The sequence below is a fragment of the Sphaeramia orbicularis genome, chromosome 1, assembly GCF_902148855.1.
Source record: "Sphaeramia orbicularis chromosome 1, fSphaOr1.1, whole genome shotgun sequence".
NCBI lineage: Eukaryota > Metazoa > Chordata > Actinopteri > Kurtiformes > Apogonidae > Sphaeramia > Sphaeramia orbicularis.
In genome coordinates this window covers 39,517,308-39,540,063 of record NC_043957.1, presented here as the reverse complement: position 1 = coordinate 39,540,063, position 22,756 = coordinate 39,517,308, and the positions used below count along the sequence as shown (strand labels likewise).

At 38.8% G+C, this 22,756-nt stretch overlaps 1 protein-coding gene across 5 annotated transcripts in view; it reads right to left on the bottom strand.

The window, feature by feature from the left end:
* Nucleotides 1–20,874, bottom strand: part of atf7ip (activating transcription factor 7 interacting protein) — a 32,020-nt gene extending 11,146 nt beyond the window's left edge. For 2 of the 5 annotated variants that reach the window (XM_030147565.1, XM_030147602.1), the window contains exon 1: nucleotides 20,739–20,874. The gene's annotated coding sequence lies outside the window, so the exon portion shown is untranslated. Of the gene's footprint in view, nucleotides 1–3,583; nucleotides 3,638–20,275; nucleotides 20,495–20,738 lie in introns of those variants that run through there. The other 3 variants (XM_030147591.1, XM_030147573.1, XM_030147582.1) reach the window with 3 other exon arrangements.
* Nucleotides 20,875–22,756: the final 1,882 nt, after the last annotated feature.

The following is a 22,756-nucleotide window of genomic DNA, read 5'->3' as shown; positions in this document are numbered from 1 at the left end:
TAGGTCTTCTGTATCTACCTCCATCTCCTGAGCCATAAGTAAGGCCAGCATGTATATTAAAAGGAGATATTTGACAGCAGAGTCATTTATGTTGATGAGTATATCCATATGTTACGCTTTCATATATTTTCATATAATTATGTGGCATTATATAGTAAACCATTCATCTATACAAAAGAGCTGCTATTGCATAAAGATGGGTTGTGTTTTCAGTAAATAGTATGAAACTGTCTTTATTGTAAGCATTTTTGACTAAATGAATTAAACATGAAATTTCACAAAGGCCTATGTTTATTACGCATTACACCAAAGCTTCATTTAAAGCAACAATGCATTATAATCAAATAAAGTATCATACAAATATTGTTAACAAGCAGAATTACTATGAAATATGACCTCAATTATGTGCAGCCAAAAGCTTTTTTCAGGCATTAAGCAACCAACCCTGTTAGTAGAATCAAGCAATGATTGGGTGTGTGATGACATAATAGGAGGGCTTCAAAAAGTTTGTGGAGAAAAAGGACAGCTGAGAAAAATAGTTTAAAATATAATGTTTATTTTTCATCATATGCTCCATCTAGGTCAATACACTTCTGTAAGCATTGATGCCAGCCTTCATGTCCATCTGTGTAAAACTGTGGGCCATATGATTTAAACTATGTCAAAGCTATATTCTTTTCCCACAAGCCCCGTTGTATGACACAAAGCAAGTGTTGTAACTGAAGGTAACATTTCTGAGCTACATCTTGCAGTGTAAAAAAAAGAAATGGTTTCCGACAAGCAGAGCATTAAAACATATTAAAACAGTCAATATTCAGGTAAATTTGAACACCCCATGTGCCAAAAGCAATGACCTGCTTCAGTTTTCCCCTCAAAACTTTGATACTCGTACTGTGTAGCTAATCTGTCAGAATTCAACAGTCTTGTCATGGCAGGGTTTCATGTTATGTGTTGCGACTTAGCACGCTGTCGCACGTGCATTGAAAAATAAAAGACTGACTCAGCAGACTAATCTGGGCTGAGGGTAAACACTATATGTGTGATGCTGACACATATGCATAATCCTGTAACCTTTTCTTACAGTGCTTTTATGTGTGCTATGGATGCATGTTATCCTGCATTTACCCCTAACTCCTTACTGTTAAGTTTAGTAAATGATAACCAAAATATATTTTATCACTGCATATCATTGATAATATGTAATGTCTAACATATGTAATAGTCTGAGGATGTATGATGCAAAAAGTCAACATGAAACAATTAAGACCCTTTTAAAGTGTGAGGAGTGATCAGTTATACATAACACATTCCAATGTTATTGCACACTGCGCAGAGCACAGTGTCCCCCTCCCCTCGGCCTCATTTACTGCGCCTGGATTCAGTGCAGTAACTCAAAATGGCCGTCAGTTCTGCTGTTTGCTGGCCGTCCGGGCTCTACGTAGCTAGCTGAACAGGACATCTGTCAGATATTAAAGGTTGCACCATACTATTTACCTTACTTAAGAGTTCTGTTTTTCCTGAGACTTTATAAGATTGCACAATAAGAACATTGTCACATATGGGATAATATGTTACATATAACAAAAGGGTGAAATTAGTTTAAATAAAAATGGCTATTTTCCCTCCGTCCCAATTGCCAGGATCTCACAGTACAAATTAGAGCTAATCTGCATCCATTTTCACTATGCTGGTTTAACAATGTTTATATCCTATTAGTTATGACACCACTGCAGTAAATGTAATGACGTCTCCTAAACATTCCTTTACTCAAAGCCAGCTAACTTGGTTTAGCAAAGTATAGTGAGCTCTGAGCTAGTGTTCTGTGCAGGTTTCTGTCCTCTGCTGCACTTGCATCAGAAAAATGCAGTAACACTTTAAATGCACCAGATAACCCATACAGCTTGATGCCAGTATGCTGCTAATGCTGTTTAACCTTTGTTTAATCACTGAAAAATATGTTAAACCATTATTTTAGAGTTATTAGTAATGAGACAGGTACTCCTAGGACACATTAAATCATGTCTTTGTGGATGAGGTCCCAAAAGAAACACTGATAATGTTACAATTGAACTTGTCTTTTGAAGTTTTAAAATTTCTCGTTTTCTTATACTTGGCAGAACCTGGTTGAAGTAGCCTGTTCACCAACAGAAAATTAATCATACAGTTGCTCATAATGTGTCACAAAGTTGCAGTCATTTACTGTGTTAACAAGGCATGAGTTTTTCATATTCCAAATATTTGGAAGTCAGGGTGACCAGGGAGACAGTAGTGTGACAGGATGATTCAAGTTCAAGCCAAGGTGCCAAAAAAAATGAGAAGCAGGAAAAAACCCAGAGTGACGGCCCAAAAACCTATCACCCAATTTAACAAAAAGTGAAGAAAAAATTATCCAGGATCCATTTTCCAGATCTGTTCCAAAGGTTAATGGGTTATACCCTATCCTTTTATGAAAATCTGTGCAGTAGTTTTTTCATAGTCCTGCTGATTCAAAAACAACCAAAAAAGCACACAAACCATTAAGACAACATACTCTCTTTAGTAAAGGCAATCCAATCTCACCGTAATGGCATCTTACTCATCAAGACATGATTCAAGGCTGTTCTGAGGACCTCAATAATATTAAAATAGTTTCTTCTTGGATTACACGTGAGAAGCATCAAGACCACAGTAAGACTCATCAGGTATGACTAACAATGGCTACAAAATATGATATTGCAATACTCCAGTATATCGATATTCTCTCAAACTTCTATTATGTTACAAGCCAAAATACAAAAGAGCTAGTGATATTACTACATTGATCTAAAGAGTAAAGTTTTAGAAACTTACATTAATACTCTTACAGACTTTTGTTTCGTGGATACTCCTGCAATCTAGCCAAACAACCACAGAAGCAGCAAGCTGAATAAAGAAAAATGTTTCAATATGATTAATCGTTTCCATAATTGTTTAAGCAACTGACTTTTAACTTATATTGAAAATAATTGTTCGGCATGGCTCAAGGCTAGCCAAGGGCTAAACATGCTACCATACCCCATTATCACATACGAATATGAATCCTTAATGTTATATAGCATGTGCAGCCAGCCAGTTCAGAACAATTTCCTGCAACTTTCATTTTCTTGCCACATTTGAAATGAGAGTTTTGGATGTAAAGCAAGTTTTGTTGGATGACAGACGTCATATGAAATGCAATTACATGCAACTATCTCTCAGCTTTACACCTTCAATTACTGAACCCACACACAAGTGTAACAGCAAATAAATGACGATTTACAAAACCCATTAGAATCTTATGAAGTACTTTCTGACTGACAATGTTGATCTATTATATTTAATGCTATATGTCTATTTAGAGCAACACATACACAGAGTATAGTCAATATTACAATTAAAAAGACAGAAAAATATGTGCTAAGATTTCTGTTTCTTGTACTAGCATAGCATTCAGTAAATGCTAAAAAGCTAAACTCAAAAATTGTGATGCTGGAATGAGGAAATCTATGTTCAGTTTAAAAAAAAAAAAAGAGAGCGATAGTGGAAACATCATGCACCCAAAAAAAATAAATAAATAAAAATCAACCTTCAGCAGGATATGTGGGCTTGAGGCCTTCCAAGTGTTTGTTGATTGTGAGAGCACGGACTGGCTGAGAGGCCGGTATGAGAGCATAAAAGAAAGGAGGAGGGGCTCAATTAGGACTGCTCCATCTTGTACCTATCATGGGTGTGCTCAAGATAGTGTACTACCTGCAGAAAACTGCAATGATCAAAATCAGTCCCTTGAAAGGAAAGTACATGTTCATGTTATTCCTCTGACAATTCACTCTCCCATAGTCTGCAATATGACTGAGAATACGACACTAAGTGGAGACGGCCTCTGATGACACCCATAGAGTGCACCCAAAAGTACCACATACTTGCCTGTAGAACCTTGTCTGTAGGATTTTAGCACAGTTATGATTATCTGAAATAACCATAGCTAGCAGCGCACAGGCAGAGGGAAAGTACACTGCACAGACGGTTACTTAGCAACACCCCTCCCCCATCTTTAGCACAAACTAGTCCACAGTGTGGAAATCTACTGCCAGCATGGACTAAACCATTTTAACAAAGGGCATAGGGGGACTTTTCTTTACTTAAAAAAAAGGATAAAGGACAAAAATATATCTTGAGTACAATATGTGATGTTTTCTTACAATGGTGCTTCATGTAGTGAAGATTCAATCATATTTAAATACTAACTTCAAACTTCCTGTGCTCCACATATACATTAAGACCAGACATTTTGATGAGTGATTTCACAAAACATTTCAAAGCTAATAAATGTTTACCTCTCAAATGAGAGGATTTATGTCATTTTCTAGTCCTTTTTTGTTGTACTAGAGTTAAAAAAAAAACAAACAAACAACAAAAAAAACATGTTACAGTTTTAGATTATGAAACAGGCCCCCTGAACACAACACTTTTGCCTCCACAAGTTTTGGAGGGGCTAATGAAAACAACTCTTTACATCTTTTTCAAAAATGTTCAGCAGATTGATTGCTAATGAAAATAAGCATTAGTTAGAGTCCTAAAACCATAAAAATTCCTGTTTTGCAACAACTCAACACACAACATGTTATGTAAATGAACCTTGACACAACATGTGTGATGTGCCATTGTTCTAGCTTCTTGTACTAGCAAAGCAGCCTCAAAGTGTTAAAAAGCTACACTTGGAAAATTGTGATACTGCATTATGGAAAACTGGGTTAAGTTTAAATAACAGTCATGTAGAAACCAAGCTTTAACCTTTAGCAGGACGTGTGGGCTTAAAGCCTTCCGACTATTTATTGATTGAGAGGGCTGGGGTCGACTGAGAGGCCAGTATGAGAGCATAAAAGAAAGGGAGAGGGGCTCAGTTAGGACTGTTCCATCTTGAGGCAGAGGTGTGCTCTACATAGGGCAAGTTTCCTGAGAATATTTTAATCATCACAATCAATCCTTTAGAAGTGTTGTTGCTCTGACAAGTCAGTGTGCCGTAGTCTGCAATATGGCTGATTACAACACTTAAAGGGGAGCCTGTTTCTGATGACACGCATAGAGTGCATAACATACTGACAGGTAACACATACTGAAAGGTAACACATACTTCCATGTTAAATCTTATCTGTAACATTTTATTACAGAGTTATGATTATCAGAAGTAACCCTAGCTAGCAGCGCACAGGCAGAGAGAAAGTACACTGCACAGATGGTTACTTAGCAACACCCCTCCCCCATCTCTAGCACAAACTAGTCCACAGAGTGGAAATATACTGCCAGCATGGACTAAACCATTCTAACAAAAGGCACAGGGGGACCTTCCTTTACTTAAAAAAAGCCATGGGCAAAAAAAAAAAAACTTTTAAGGACAAATGAAGGTCAGCACCATAAGGACAACAATACACCTTCAGTATACATTTTATGTTTCCTCCCTAGTAATGTTCCCATTCTGGCCTTGACAGTTCTTTGTTTCAACAGAAAACCAAGCTGCTGTGTTCCCATCACCAAATGAGAAAAATCTGTCACTTTTAATAGTCACTGTATACTTGGATTTGAACCCCTCCCCCCATAACTCATACCAATAGAGAAATTGGCTTCTTCATTAATGTTCCCAGAACAATTCTTATCTCTCCCTATTCCTTATAAAAGTTAAATGATTAAAACAGGAATAAAAAACAGATCAACAGTAAAAATGAGAAAGTGCGGTCATCCATTACAGGTAACATCAATAATCAAAGGACAACGTGGCTAAAAACCCAGTGTGGAGCCTAAGAAAGGGGAACAAAGGGGAGGAGCCTCACTTGGACTGTTCCATCTGCTCACATACTAAATCTTTTAAAGCAACTGTAGAAAATGCTATTGTTGGTATACTCAGGAAATAAAATGCTGCTAATATATCAGTATATGTGCTGGCAAACAACAATAAAGTAAAATAAATAAAGGAACTCCTGCATGACAGAGCAGGACAATTTTGCACTTTAGACTGGGCCTAGCTAAAGGCGCAGAGCCAGCGCTAAGCAGCACACTCACAACCCAGTGAACCAGGAGGCAGCTGCAACCCTCCCCCCGCTCTGCCACACACACACACACACAGACACAGACGAGCACTCTGTCTCTGCGTCTCTGGAACTGCCTCTCCTGGTCAAACCTGGACTAAACCATTCAGAGTTGGGTGGAGAAATACAGAACTAAAGAACAATGGGCAAAAATATCTCATATCAATTACAGTCACAGACATTTTTATTTTCATTTAATCATGTGAATAACCTAAGTTTACAAGACTGAAATTTTAAAATTGATTATAAATACATTTTTTCAGTTTTTCTTTAATTAAATTAAATGCCTTTTTCATGAAAAACAACAATTACTGCACAGTAATTTAAAACATTATGAAACATGTTACCTGTATGAGGCTAATTGTTTCAGTATTTTTTTTATCAAATACAATTGATATTATCTAACAAAAAAGGCATTTTTAGCTATAGTCCCTTGCTAGCTGCGCACAGCAAGAAATTAGAGCACAGTCTGACACATTAAGCAGCCTGTGTCCGCCCAGCCTCTCCCACAGCAGAACGGCTGCTGTTGCTCAGACTAAACCATTTCAACTAGAGGGGTGTTCTTTACTCAAGAGAACCAAAGAACCCTGCACCCAAATTATAAACTAAAAAAAATACATATGCACATGTTCCATTCAGTGTTACACTATGTATTGCTTTGCACTGACAAATTAGGAAAATAGTATATTTAGAATAATCTAATATCCCACTATCACAAGATATTCCTGAGACAGAGAAATTTTATTCAAGCAGCACGCATTTAATGTAAAACATCACACAATTAACTGCCAATTCCATCAAGTATTTTCACCAAGTATTTTCGTCAAAGCCATATTATAAGAGTAAATAGCACGTTGCTGTACATTCTTTACCCATCCCCCATCACACTATTGCAGAAACACAAAATGGCCACCAGTGCTGCTGCGAGCAGCATGCTGAGCACAGGCACAAGCAGATCCTTTAACAGACTCCGCCTACCAAATGGGGGAGGGGTGCAAGTACACTCTATCTGCAGAAATCTCTATACTCTCACATAAATCTTAAGAAAAAAAAACTTCACAACCTCATAGTTATTGCCAAGAATTTTATTTTTATGAATGATCAAATGTTGATGTCCTCAACTTATCTCTGATCCTGGTTGTGCTTAAGAGCTGACATGGCACTGATTTACTGTTATATATATATATATATATGCACATACACACACACTAAGCTAAGACTAAAGTGTTAATTAAACTATCTATGTCATCATTTGAAGACTTAACTGTATATAGTTCATTTTGATAAAATATAGACTTGGTTATCAGATATCAAGAAAAATAGTGGCTAAATTATCTTTTTTTCTACAGATTCACTTCATTTATGTTTGACATTTTATATGGAGGCTGTTCCCACACATCTAAATACTGAGTGGAAAAAAAATGTCTGCCAGTGAGAGCGGACCCTGCATTCCAACATTACTGCGCACAGTGCGTTGTCTTCCCCTCCCCCACTCTCCCGTTCTCACTGCTTGCATCTGGATTCAGTGAAACTCAAAATGGCCACCTGGTCTGTTGTGCGCAGCCACACTGAGCCTTCAGTGACTGCTATATGTAGCATAGCATGTTATCACATTATGGCAGGACACACTGAAACTAATTCTCATAGATCTCACCAGCAAATTAAAGATGCATGAACTTAAGGAGTACAAAAATTACCACAAGAAAATGACTGAAAGCTAATTTTGTCCAATTTCCTTTCAGCATGTAACATGGTTATTTATGTGGCTGTTAAAGCTTTGCTTTTTTCCAACTGTCTGTAAAATGGATCCTCTTTTTGAACATTTAATTCTTAAAGGAAGTGAGTGATACTGACTAATTGTACATTGATCAAATGGTATGCTGTTTTCTGTAAGATAAATCACTGTTGCAGTTTGCTTGTTGACAGGAGTCACCGACTCCTCCTCGGTACTGGCAGATATTGTGAAACTGAGGTGCTTCAGTAAAGATCTCCGTGTGGGGCAGAATGCAATCCCTCTGTGATATTAAGCTCAGACTTAATCACTATGGGTCTTCTCTGTGAAGTTTGCCTGCTCTTTTCCTTTTCACATTTCCTTTGGGAACTTCACTTTCCTACACAGTCCAAAGTAATGCAAGCCAGGTAGACTGAAACCGTAACTGCGAACAGGTTAAATAGAAAGAGTAAGATGTGTCTATCTGTCAACAGGTTAGATGTGACAACTGATCCTAGTAGGTACCCTGTCGATCATCTGATGTCATAGGTCTCCATTATTCACCTATAACTTATTAAGGTTCAGAGTACTGACTGTAGAGAACAAAATCTCAGGAACTGTTCAACCTTGAATTTCCATTGCCATTTTCTTTAACACCATATGATCAGGCAGTTATGTCAGCTGCGCTTCAACAAACAGGAAGCTGAACGGAGTTATTCTAAGCAACGGCTGATTATTGATCTTGCAACATTCCTTTCTTGTGTCTCTTTCCCCAATCAGTTAGGAGAATATTTGTTTAGTTGAACAACCCAAAAATCATATACTCTACACACATGCTTTATAAGACAAGTGGTGTATTTATAAAGCGACAAAATGAGAAAAGAAACATCACAGAGAGAATTTGTCAAGTGTATTTGGGTTAAGCCACTGTTTAACTCAGTACAACTTGACAGAAATTTACAGGAAAAATGGACAAAACCTTGAGATTAAGAAAACCTCTAAATCAATATAAAGTCTAATCTAATAACCACTGATTCCTAGCCTGCTTTTGCATGTTGTACGCGTGATTTTGAGCTTTTCCTCAGATCAAGGTTAAGCAAAGGCTGAATAGAAGGAAAAAGGGAAGAAAAATAGGAAGGGGTGGGTGTGGGCAGAGCCAGGAGTCTCCATGTGAATCAAGAAAGAACATAGTGATTATTCTTTAGCAATGCGCAGCAGATGGAGGCTCACCTTAAGTCTACAAAAACATAAAATGATTGTTTGGTACAGTAAAAAAAATAAATAAGGTGCCCAAAATGGGTTGTTTAGTACCATGATTTAAAAAAGACATGCTTGGCTAAAACTGAAATGCACACTAAAAGCTCTGTATTCTCTCTTTAACAGCTGAACACTTAAGGGCTTTATTCTGTTACAACAATAATTTCAGGTCGCATAAGCTATAGCTAGCACCCAGGAGGAACTGAAGCCTACAGCCTGACACAGAGCGCCACCACCCCTCCCCCACATCGGCAGTCTGCTCCAGTCTGGAGTTTTACAGCCAAGCATGGGCTAAACCATTGCAGCAGAAGGGTGTTCTCACCAACAACTGAGGGAGCTACAGAGGTAAATGAAAGAAAACAGCAATTCATAAATGACTTGAGCTCTGTACTTCAAAAACCATATGAACTTGTGCATATTATGAAAAGATTTTTCAGTCAATTCCTGTTCTCTTAAACAGTCTGAAAATTCAGCCCTGGTCCTGAAAGAGCAGATTTCTTCTTACATATGGCACATGTGGGCAAACACTGATTAATGTGACAAACTAACAAAGCTAATGTCTCATATTTTGTCGAATTCCCTGATTTGGAATAGTCAAGCTAGACCAGCTAGCTCTACTTCACATCTCCCCTCCCCCACTCCTTTTCCTCTGATGGACTGCTTAGACTGAATGCTTCAACACAAAATGGCTGATCCTGATGGACTCTTACAAAGACAGAATATCTGTGTGTTTCAGGCTGTTCATTTTTTTTTTTTTTACTCTGTTGAGGTAAATATGCCTGTCTCCCTACCTCTCAACAATTCAGTTAAGATCATCCATAACATTAACATCTTTTTGTGTAATAAGGGTTTCATTTTTCTACTCTCAAAAATGCATAAATCCTAACATTGTGGTCCGATACTGATAGGATGAAAATAACTGAATGATATATTAAGTTTATATAGTATATTAACAGAAATAATAAATAATGATAATGTTTATGTGCTTTGTTTGCCATGATGTTTTGCCACTAACCACTAGTGTGGCAACTGCTAAAATGCTAAACATTATCAAGCGACATGCTAGCCCGCTGAACACTTGCAGGCAATTTTACATCATTTAGTCACGTCATCATTTGTTTCAGACTAAGCAGTGTTGCTGGAAGTCAACAGGTCCACTGTTGTCAAACGGCATCAGTTTTCCGTAAATGCTCATACTGTAATTTGTACCATAAAACTGTTTAAAATAAAATGCTGATTTTTCACAACATATTATTCACATTCTGTGTGAAAATGACATAAACAATGGTTTCAAATAATGTAATGATGAGCAAATTAATCACATGAAAAACATACTGTCATTAGTGGACAACAGAAAAACCAACAATGCTGCGTGGACTCACCAGTATTAAGTAGGGCTAGGTAAAAAAATCAATTTGATCAATTTTGGATCGATTTCTTTTTAATTTTGCGTAATCAATTAATGGTGGATGAGATCAATTTTTTCAGAGCAGGACCGCGAGTAAATGACCCGGAAACCGCCGACACAGAAGCGCAGTCAGCTCCGTCTTGCGAGCCCCTTGCGGAGACGGGGCATCTTGTTTGTGCTTGCGACAGTTCTGGAGTGGGAGGGACGCAGAGGAAGGGTGGGGAAAACCCCTCCGTGGGAGGTCCTCCCGGCCTCAAACTCAAACCCGCAGTGCGGAGGAATTGGGTGGCAGAGGCGGGTCGTGGAAGCCAGTCATTCTAGAAATATTAACTTCGATCACCTGTGGCTGAGTGCGGAGTTAGAGGAATAGGAAAGCAGAAATCACGAAGCTCCACCCACCCTCCCCCTCCAGTGAGTTTCTTGTACCAAGGGCCCAACATGATTCTATTTCAGGGGGGCCAAATTGGTCACAGTGCCCCAGGGTGATAGTAATGTGCTTTAAGGCTAGAAGCACCAGCGATAAAACAGAATACAGATGACAAAGAAGTCCGTTCTATGCCACTGTAGAAACATGGGAATGTTTCTGTACTGTTCATTATTTTAGAGCAGATTCATCTATTTACCGATGAAATGTCATATTTACTTCCTTTCTAATATCAATATTGATTCTGTGTTGCATGACAGCAGTAGTCAAATAATCAGGTTACAACTCAAAATTGTCCTTTGGTATCATTAAATGAATCTGAATCAATCAATTAATACTGAATCGAATCGCAATTAATCGATTCGGAACCTTATGAATTTAAATCGAATCGAATAAGGAAATTGGCCATGATACCCAGCCCTAGTATTAAGGCTACCAGTTTGGTACCAGTGCCTACTTAAGCAGTACTGATGCAGATGGGCGATAAAAGTCACTGCACACTGCCCTACCTGCAAAAAATCTATGCTAATCAACTATGAGTACGTTCAGACTGCAGGCAAATGTGGCCCAAATCCGATTTTTTTGCCCATATGTGACCTGTATCTGATCTGTTACAGACAGTTTGAAGAGCACAAAAACGATTTTTTCAAATCCAACCCAGGACACTTTCATATGTGGTCCTAAATCCAATACGCATCTGATATTTTGCAAAACAACTTCAGTCTGAACGGCCAGGTTGCATTTATCCGACGTCATTGAAATGCGATAAACATCACAATTCTGCGTCCCAGGAGGAGGAGCGGTGAGAAAAACATACTTACTTCCGTAAACACAGTGCGTGCCTGCATGGTCATGTATTACATCAGCACCTCTTTTGTGCACAGGGGTTACTTCATGGTCGCATTCAATTCATACTCAAAACTGACACAAGCTGCATTTAATTTATAATAAGAATAAGCACACAAAAAATCAGATTTCACCAAAAAAATCCGAATAGTGCATTAAGACCTGCTGTCTGAACATAGCCAATGTAACCACAACTCAAAAACTACCAACTACCAAGGAGCCTGTCCTGTGCTGGTAACAGTTATTTGTTGACATTAATTTACATTATTCTTAAGAAACAGTAGCTACTGATCTACAGTGCTGCTGCTGTAGAGGAACATGAGGAACACACATAGACACTGAGGTATTCATGTAAAAAACATCTCAAATCCTCTACATGGAACCATACATAAGAAGCCGGCATCAATTGCCTTACAGCCCATCCCACTATTCGACAGTCTCTCAACAAACTGAATTTGCATTTCAATAGGTTTGACTCTGTTCCGACTCCAGCCCCCACTCATTCAGGTCCCTCTTCACACCTGTCCAGTATGGAAACACCCCACCCCCCACCCCCCTGCTGTTACCGCTGACACCCCAGCTCCACTCAACACCTCTCTACGCCCCCACTCCCTGTTACAGTGGACCCCCCACAGTCACTTCCCACCCTCCCTCCCTATCCCTCACTATGGACCAGGTGAGGAAGGAGCTCAAGAAGGTGAAAGCCAGGAAAGCCTCAGGCCCAGACAGCATCAGCTCCAGGCTGCTCAGGGAATGTGCAGACCAGCTCAGTGAGGTGGTTCTGAACCTGTTCAACCTGAGCCTCAGTCTGGAGAGAGTCCCAGGCCTGTGGAAGACCTCCTGTGTGGTTCCAGTCCCTAAAAAGGCCCACTCCAGTGCACCTCATGAAGACCATGGAGAGGGTCATTCTTGGCCACCTCTGCTTCCAGGTGAGCTCTGTGCTGGATCCTCTGCAGTTTGCCTATCGTCAAGGCATCAGGGCGGATGACGCTGTCATCTACCTACTGCACCTGGTCCTTTCTCACCCGGAGTCCCCTGGGAGCACTGTGAGAGTCATGTTCTTAGATTTCTCCAGGGCTTTCAACACCATCCAGCCATCACTGTTACGGAGATGAAGATGCTAGTGTGGACCAACATCTGGCTGCATGGACCATCAACTACCTCACTGACAGACCACAGTAGGCAAGATTACACAACTGTGTGTCAGTTGTGGTAGCCTGCAGCACAGGGGCCCCCCAGGGGATGGTACTCTCACTGTTCCTCTTCACCCGATACACCTTAAACTTCACATACAACTCCACACATTGTCACCTGAAGTTCTTTGATGATACTCCCATTGTTAGCTGTGTGTTGGAAGGGAACGAACAGCAATATAGGGGGGTCATCACAGACTCTATGGACTGGTGTGAGCGGAACCACCTGCTCCTGAACACCAGCAAGGCTAAGGAGATTGTGACTGACATCCGCAGATCACCCACAACACACATCAGTGAACATCCTGGACTTGGACAATGAGATAGTGGACTCTATGAAGTGCCTGGGTGTGCACCTCAACAACAAATTGGACTAGTCAGATAATACAGACACCCTGCTCAAGTAGGGTAAGAGTTACCTTCACCTGTTGAGACTGAGGTCCTTTGGAGTGTGCATGTGCAAGTGTGCATTTGCAAATGTGCACATTTTATGATATTGTGGTGGCCTATGTAGTACTCTTTGATATCGTGTACTGGGGGGCAGTACAGACAGAGACAGGAAGAGGCTGAATAAACTGGTTAAGAGAGCCGGCTCCATCTCGGGATGCCCACAAGGACTCCATCAAGGAGGTGGTGGACAGAAGGATATTAGCCAAACTGACATCCATCATGGGCAACCCCTTCCACCCAATGCATCAAACTGTAGAGGCACCGAGTAGCTCCTTCAGCAACAGACTTTTAAATCCCCAGTGCAGGAAGGAACAATACTGTAGGACATTATTCCCCACAGCAATCTAACTTCATAACAGTTCACATAAGCCCCCCCCCCCCCATATCACAACCATGTGCAGGTGCAAATATAATATTTAAATCTAAATTTATATAAATAATTCTTGTTTCTCTTTATATTTTGCTTCACAAGTGTATATTTTGTTTTCTGTCTTTTGAGCACTTGGTTTTTGTATTTGCTGTTGTCAACTGAAAAATTTCGCAATAGCAGGATCAATAAAGAGTATTTTATCTTATCTTATCTTGTGTATAAGCAGGAAGCTGAACTGGAGTCAGCTTCTCAGTGGAGGAATCTTATTCCATTATTCAGACATACTGATCACAGGTACTGCACATTATCGACCACAAATGAAAACTTTCTTGGCATGTTAATTTGACTGAATTTTAGTTTTGTGCTAATAGAGGCACTCTACTTCTTCATGTTCATATTTCAACAGAGTGTCATTGACAGAACTATTTAGTCACAAAAGTGCCATTTTGCACATGCATTTTTAGCCCTACATAAAACCGCAATGTAGTCCAATTTAATCATCATGAACATACAATCAATCAATCAATCCAATTTTGTTCATAAAGCGCCAAATCATAACAAACGTTATCTCATACCTACCACTTTACATATAGAGCTGGTCGAAACCAGACTCTCACATTATGACCCAACCAAAACAGTACTGACAAAACAGGTTTGCATATGAACTAATGTGTTTATGATTGAAAACAGATCAACAGTGCCAGAGTCTACATACTTACCTGGATTTATGATTCATCATATCAAAACTACAAACATAGCTGAGTTTTGCTGTCTAAGCAACCCCCCCCCACCACCACCACCACCAAAATTTAATAATTTCTTCCTTGTATCAGTATCAACATTTCCTGAAAATTTCATGAAAATCTGTCAATAACTTTTTGAGTTATCTTGCTAACAGACAGACAGACAGACAAACAAACAAACCCTGATGAAAACATGACCTCCGCCATCTTTGGCGGAGGTAATTAACCACAGCAAAAAGCAACTCTTGCTTCCCTCATCATATTTTAAAGTAAATTATTAAAAAATGGGTCATGTGTCATAACATGAATACATGATACCTACAGGGTGGGGAAGCAAAATTTACAATATTTTGAGGGAGGGATTGAAAGACAGTGTATGACCAATTAGTTTATTGAAAGTCATGAGAATTTATTTGCCACAAGAAAATTTACATCATAGAAAATGTTTTTATTCTATGTGTCCTTCTTTCTCAATAACTGCCTTCACACGCTTCCTGAAACTTGCGCAAGTGTTCCTCAAATATTTGGGTGACAACTTCTCCCATTCTTCTTTAATAGTATCTTCCAGACTTTCTCGTAATAGTTTTGCTCATAGTCATTCTCTTCTTCACATTATAAACAGTCTTTATGGACACTCCAACTATTTTTGAAATCTCCTTTGGTGTGACGAGTGCATTCAGCAAATCACACACTCTTTGACGTTTGCTTTCCTGATTACTCATATGGGCAAAAGTTTCTGAAAAGGTATGGATAATAGTGTTAGGTATGATTATGACATCAATATATGTTTGGTTTCAAAACAATTGACGTAGTGCCTGCTGAGAAAAAACAACTAAATGTTCATTGTAAATTTTGCTTCCCCACCCTGTATATACCATGCCACATGTCTTATTGGCCAGTGCAGACTATACAGCAAACCTGCTACTTGCAGTATCAAAATTTGCAACTACACCTAATTTGCTTCAACATGCACTTCAATCCTGGTAGCTTTTCTTAGACCTTGTTTTTTTGCAGCAAGTAGGCAACATCTGTGACATCGATACTGAACTGGGGGTCATTGGGTTATGGGGTTTAGAAGTTTTATTAACTAACCCCAAGGGAAAAGGGAACATGGCATGCTTTGCTGCATGTAGCTAGTTCACACTGGTTTGCAAGACAAATGTTAATTCTGTTGCACTGCATAAATTCTCAAAGGCTCCAACAAAATTCAATGCATAGCCCTGTGATGTGAACATATGCTACGTGTACTTATTACACACCTTCAGCAGCAGTTTGAAAATGGACGGTCAAGAAAAGCAGTTTTTGAGTTGATGGTCAAGAAACTGTTAAATGTTATGCAACTCTCATTAGACAGAGGGAGGCCTAAGATGGACCGTGAAGTGAACTTCAAATGGGGAGTAAGCATACTGACATTGTTCAAATGACCTTCTTTAACAATATTATATAGCTAACCATGTCATATCATGATTTGCCACCACTTTAAATTGCTTATTGGTTTTGCACAGAGTGAGAGATTCAATGTCAACAAGGACTTTAAGAATGTATTAAAAATACCAGGTGTAAATGCAACACAGTATTGCATTATTGATTATCCAGAAAACATATCCAGATACAAATCACTTGTTTAATGACATCATGGATCGAGAGCTACCAGGTATTGTCTACTTAGTGAGTCTGTGGTTGGGTCATGTCTATAAGAGTACAATGAACCGCTACCTAGCAAAATGTTGTAGCATACCATGTGTTTGGAAGAAGTTGATGACAAGACCCTTCACTTTGACCTCCATACTTGGTGTACTGATGTTGATGTCTTGACACAGGAAGCTCACAATGGCCTTAAAGACAATTCTGATGATGACCAAAAACATGAAAGCTCATGACGGTCCAAATGCTTTTGCCAACTGTAGAGTCTTTCTTCATCACTCAAGCAATACAATTGTGCCATCTTTTTCGAAACATCCACTAGCACCCTCAATACCAATTACCGATATCAATCCAATTCTCTTTCCACATATGGAGCACAACCACCACCGACAACCGCCAAAATCCATACCTGATGTTGGACTGCTAATATTGATATTGTTGCTTGACACGGGAATTACAAGTGACTTTCCTTGCATTTAGTATAAATGAAGTGTGGTGAAATGCTAAATATGACAGTATAACACCTGTAAACGGCAAGCAAATAAAGGTCTGTATGTTTACAGGCCAGTGGTATTTCCAAAGTCTCTATTTGAAGAGCATTAGAAGACCAGTGTAATGTGGATGTTAAGTATAAATGTAACACGTACTGTACATTTTATGTGGGCGTACCTTCAGTCATGCCGGCTAGCTGACTCAGTAAGATTAATGTTCATTAATATTTATCTTTTGAAAACGTAAACATAATATCCCAGGACAACTTTGAGCTCAGGTAGCCAACAAGTAGCCTAAGTTAGTAAGTCAGCAGGTATCTGAATGCGAGTCAGTGTGTTTGTTACAGTGGCACAATTTGAACCATGCTGAACCTTAATGCTCAGTTTCTCATTTCATATTAAGCTGGGCTTCCAATTCTCATTTCACAAGTCTATAATTTCACACAATACAACTAACTTACAGCCGATTATCAGAATAATTCAAAAGATAACTTTTATAGTTATCAATACACACAGTAATAAACATGTCCTAGAAAGTTCACATTAACTGTGGAACAACTTAGGATAGCTTTTGAGGGACAAATATGGGAGGAAAGTGAAAAACCTTAACATAGAACCCCACCACACACATCCGAAACACGTGCAGCAATGTTGTCCAATAAATAAAATGATAAAGATAAAAACAATAATAGTGAAGATTACTGTTCACATAGTAAGTTATTTTAATTATTAGGGTGACGAGATGTTGATGACAAGTAACACATCCATATTGTTAAAGAGGATTCTGCGACTGATATTTCTTATCTCTCTCATTTTCAGCCCTAGGCAAAGAATCCAGCTCTAACTGGTTGAAACCGGATCATGTGGACTTGGCATCGGATGAGAAACCGAGCAACAAAAGACGGTTCAATGAATTCTGGATTGCTTTTCTTCTAATTGGGAATCCGAACCTCCCAAATTGGTTTACTTTTTTGGTTATGTTTAAAAAGCGGGTTTTAAAATACCAATATTTAACAAGAATCAATTGAAAACACACACACACAAACTAATGGTTATCAGGACAGACAATCTTATGATTCCCCTGTGCAAATTTACCTCAAAAACTGATTTTAAAAAATAGCAGCTTCAAATTTTAATCAACATTTACAAGAAGATTGGCAATGATTTTAGCATTTACACAATTTTGCATGTAATATAATTACCACTAGTATAAAAGAGGCCACACTGAAAGGTCTAAAAATGAAGGGAAGTACTGCATTGTAGAGAAATATTCATAAATTTGCTTATATGCACACACACTGAAGCTCTCTTCTTCTCATCCATTGCCTGTTATTTTTAATTAGAAATTAAAGAGGGCATACACCTAAATAAGCATGTGCTTTATATCAAACACTCCAATGCGATGGTGCGGCCTCAGCTAAGATTTAAGATTTAACACCTCCCTTTTTAATTATGTGTAATATACGCAAGTTTCAGATTTATGTGGGCAATTTGCTACTGACATGCATAATTGATCATAGAGAAGCAGAAGGCTTGCATAGGGACATATTTAGTGTTTCACATGTATACACAGTGAATCATGACCAAACACCTGCAAAGAACAGACTTACACTGGGCCAAAGACCTGCATAAACAGGACAGTGAAAACTCATACATACACTAGAGTCTTTCTTCATTTGTGCAGGATATATGAAGGTCTGGCTTGGGGAAAAAAAATTCTTACATTATAATTTGGAATATATTTGAGTGTAGCTAGCACGTACAATTATCATAGCAGTGTATGATGAATTGGAGCCCCTCAATTTCAATGAATAATCCACCAGATTAAGCACGTGAAAGATATCTATACACCTAGCACCTAAGGAATACTTTTGGAATAGGTAGGTGGAGCCTACTCACTGCTTCTGCAGAGAGAAAAAAAAGTGTAATGAATTACATGTGCAACATGTGAGTACTGCCACTGGGTGAAGTGGGGGAGGTGAATCTAAAAAACAGGGCTGTGCCGTGTACATTAAAGCTAGAGGCAAATGTGAAACAGCTTCACAGTGTATGGCCTTGAATAAGTAACCAAATGTTAACACATGTTGAAAATGATTGAACAGTCCAATTCTGCAGACTGTATATTCTCAAAACACTGCTGACCTCTGGATCTCTGGTATACACAGGCCTCAGTCTGCCACTGTCCTAAAATAAATGCTAAAATTATTCAGTTTAAGTAAGCCAGACAGGAGAAGCTGTAGAACTGGTTAACTCTTATATTACCATTGACATTAGGCCACACCCACATCCCAGGGAAGTGTGGTGCATGGAAAATTACTGGACTGTACCACTTAAGACCAGAGGGGGGTTAAGCTCACATTGTAGGAAAAGCATTTGCTTCTTCTTGACTTGAACCCATTTCTCTGAACTGATCCATGTCCTAAATGTTGTGCTGATCATAGGGTTTTCAGTTAAGAGAGATAGAGTTCCACCATGTTATTGTATGGAGGAAAGTAGCCAATAAGTATAAATTTTATAATCTAATCAAAAATATGTTTAATTATTATTCTTTGCCCATACCACTTCCGCCTTAACAGTAAACTGCTTTTTTAAAGGTCTCCCCATTTTCCTTCTCCCCCAGCATATCACCTCTGCAGTGTTGCTTGTTTAAAGAAAACGTCATTTCAATGTGACACCTTCTCATACATAAGGACAAACTCACTTACCTTTCTCCTTTCGTAAGCCTTTAGGTGCCAGAGTATGTATGTATATATGTGTATGTATGTATGTGTGTACATACGTTATATATATATATATAAAAATACACATACACATATACATATATGAATAATGTACATGCCCTTACATACAAGATGCCTTCAATCATGTTACAGCTGATTGGCGGTGCAGACAAACATGAAAAGATTGAATTAAAAAGGTAACACGGAATGTACGAAATAAGCATAGCTAAGAAAATAAAATCACTGAATATTGCCGATAAAGTAAGAGGATTCCAATACAAAATTTTTAAATATTCAAACTAACTTCATGCTAAATATGGCAAAGCTAACCACTGTTTCAAAAGAATCAAGAATTTCACAAATATAAGGGTGTAGAGAAAAAGTGTGTAAATGGTATATTTAAATATTTTGTTGTAAGTGTAAAAGAAAAAAAAACTGTGCAATAATTTTAAAACACTGAAATATCCATTGTGCTAGTACCTAAGCTAACGCTAGGTTGGTACATTACATTAAGTAGCAGTTCAACTGCGACTCCAAGTGCCAAAAAATCCTCATATGGCTCACGGCATTTCTAAAATATTTTTTGTGTATAATTAAAACAACTTGAACTCCAACTAACACAAAAAGCATCAGTAACGGGCACTTTATTAATTAAACATTTTTGTGTAAAAGTTAGTAAAACAGCAGTAATTAGAAAAGACCGAAATGTTGACTTAGCTAGTATCTACACTAGTGCGATATTGTTTTAAATGTTTTTGGAAGGGAGGTTCAACTGGAACTAAGTGCTACAAAAATCATTTGTAAATCTCACTGTATTAACAATTGTTTTTCATGTATTTCATGATGACATGTGTATATGCGGAGCACTAAGTTTGCTGGAGGGTAATATGCATAAATAAACTGATGTTACAACTGCTTTGCTAGCATGCTAACTGCAATACCTCGACTCACCGACTCTGCCCGTCGCCTAACGATGTTCCCGCGATTTTCAGTCTCGGTGCGGAGATCGCCGCTTCCCCATCCACTGCAACTTTCTTGTCTTATCTTTCGATCCTGTGATTTGCAGCCGTGGTGGTCGGGATGTGTGTGATCAAATTATCAGTGAGTGTACTGATTTTAAAATGCACCAGAGAAACTAGTGAGCTGAGGCACAACTGTGCAGCCGTCCATTCGCGGATTTATCAGACTGTTCTCCCCCTGACGCTCAGTCGCAGACTCCTCCTCTTTTCGTGCACAAAACCCCACCATGCCCCTACGTCAGCCGTCGGTGGCTGTTGGCCCACGGATCGCACTCTGAACGCTAGCTGTCTTCAGACGTTTTAGTGTCGCTTCTTGCGACCGTGGCTGAAGTTGTTAGATAAAGTCGGCAAGGTAGGTATGAAGAGCAGTGGGTGGGTTACTTACCCGGTTAGTGTGGGCGGTGAGGCAGGACTACCATCAAGTGTGTGTGTGAGAACAGCAGCTCCCTGCTTGGACACACTGAACTGCAGAACGGTTAGTCGACGGTTGGTTGGAACAAGGGACAACAGGGAGCAGAGCATTAGCATGGAGAGGGAGGGGTGTGATTTGTCCGCGACAAAACCGCGGCTGAGGGGGCGGGGTCAGTCCGTGGGGGAGGAGCCAGTGGAATAGCAGGCTGGACATTTGTCTGTAAACTTGACTACAGACATTTAATGTAAACTTTACAGGTTAGTCAACCAGAAAAATGTAAACAAGTTCTCCTGTGTGTCCAAGAACACATTCACGTGCACTAGTTCTTGTTCTTAACACACTGTTTAAGGTTTAACTTTCTCCATTTTGCACCCATTAGACAGGAAAATAGCATTTAGTGAGTATAGAGAAAACTAACCAAGACTTATGAGCCAAAAGGGAAGGAAGTCAGTTTTCTCAGGTTTGACAAATTGGTTTCCTTCCAGTTACAGAGCTACACACCAGTCTTTGTCAGATTGCTGACATTATGTTCTACTGTATAGTCAGCCATTTTGTAGACTGACATGTACATCTTGCAGTTCTTTTCATGGCCAGTAGAGGGCGTGCAATTGGAGTGGTGTGTAAAAAAGCGGTAAGATATTTGTTTCTTTCCTCTCTTGGTAAACCATTGCACTTTGTCTGTATGGAGTCACAGTAGGTTGTGACTCAAAAATCAATTTTCTGAGAAAAAGAGACTCTGCTGTGGCCTTACCATGTGCCTGCCTCCCTGTATCTCACACAGACTTGCAGATAAAATCTGCAGCGCTCCTATAATAGATTTTTTTTTTTTTTTTTTTTTTTTTTTGAGATTAGGCAATTTTTGTAAGAAAAATCCATCTAGTGTAAAGCCAAATGAACAAATGGATTCAAATGTTACAATGTATACATCAACGTAACACTATGCAAGTGACAGGCCTTGTTAATCAAGAGGACCTTTGATGCACTGTACAGCATTAAACATTAAAATACCAACCACAGAACAAGAACTGCTAGAATACTCAGCATGTCATAGGTTAAAAAAAAAAAAAAAAAAAAGAACACAACCGGTCAACATAGACACAGTTCAGTACCTGTAGTTGTCATTTTAAGTGATCCATTTAGTCAGGTAATGAGGAAACTAATTTCGCATTGAATGACAGCAGTTATGTTGCTCTTGTGGTAAAACATTTGTTTTTGTTTATTTGTTTGTTTTTTGCTGTGAGTGGGAGTGCATATTTGATTTTTCAAGCTGGAGACAGAAAAAGCTAAATGATGTTTTCTTTTGTTTAAAAATATCTTTATGCGTTTTATTTGGTAGACGCAGTGAAGATTGAGAGAATAGATAGAGAGGGGAATGACATGATTCTGATCCTGACTGATTAATCATCCTGGGGAACATGGTACATCCTTGAACAGGTTAGCTACCAGGTCACCTTCGACTGTTTAAAAAAAAAAAATTAAAAAAACAAACAAACATGTTTTGTAATCGTCTTACATCTCTGGGACATCCTAAGGTTCTTGCAAAAAACATGTACAGAAAAGATTGAAGGAATTTAATCTCATTATATTTTTAATATTACTTACACAAGCAACACATTCCCATTAATGACCAACGTACTAGTCCTTGTCAGATTTCTGACATTATGCAGTACTGTATAGTCAGCCATTTTGTTGACTGACTTGTGCATAAAACTTGCAGTTCTCCAGAAGACCAGTAGAGGGCGAACACTAATTATAATCTAATCCAAAACATTAAAATAATAGTTTTTTTTTTTTCCTCTTGATAAACCACAGCACTGAGTGTATTCAGTGTCATGTTAGTCCCCTGGCTGGGTGTAGGATCTTACTCAAAAATCCATTTTCTGAGAAGATGAGAGGCTGCAGCTGCCTTGCCATGTGCCTCCTCTCTTTCTCCCACCCTCTCTTGCACGTGTGCAACAAATTTACTCTGCTAGCATAAAATATGGCTTGGG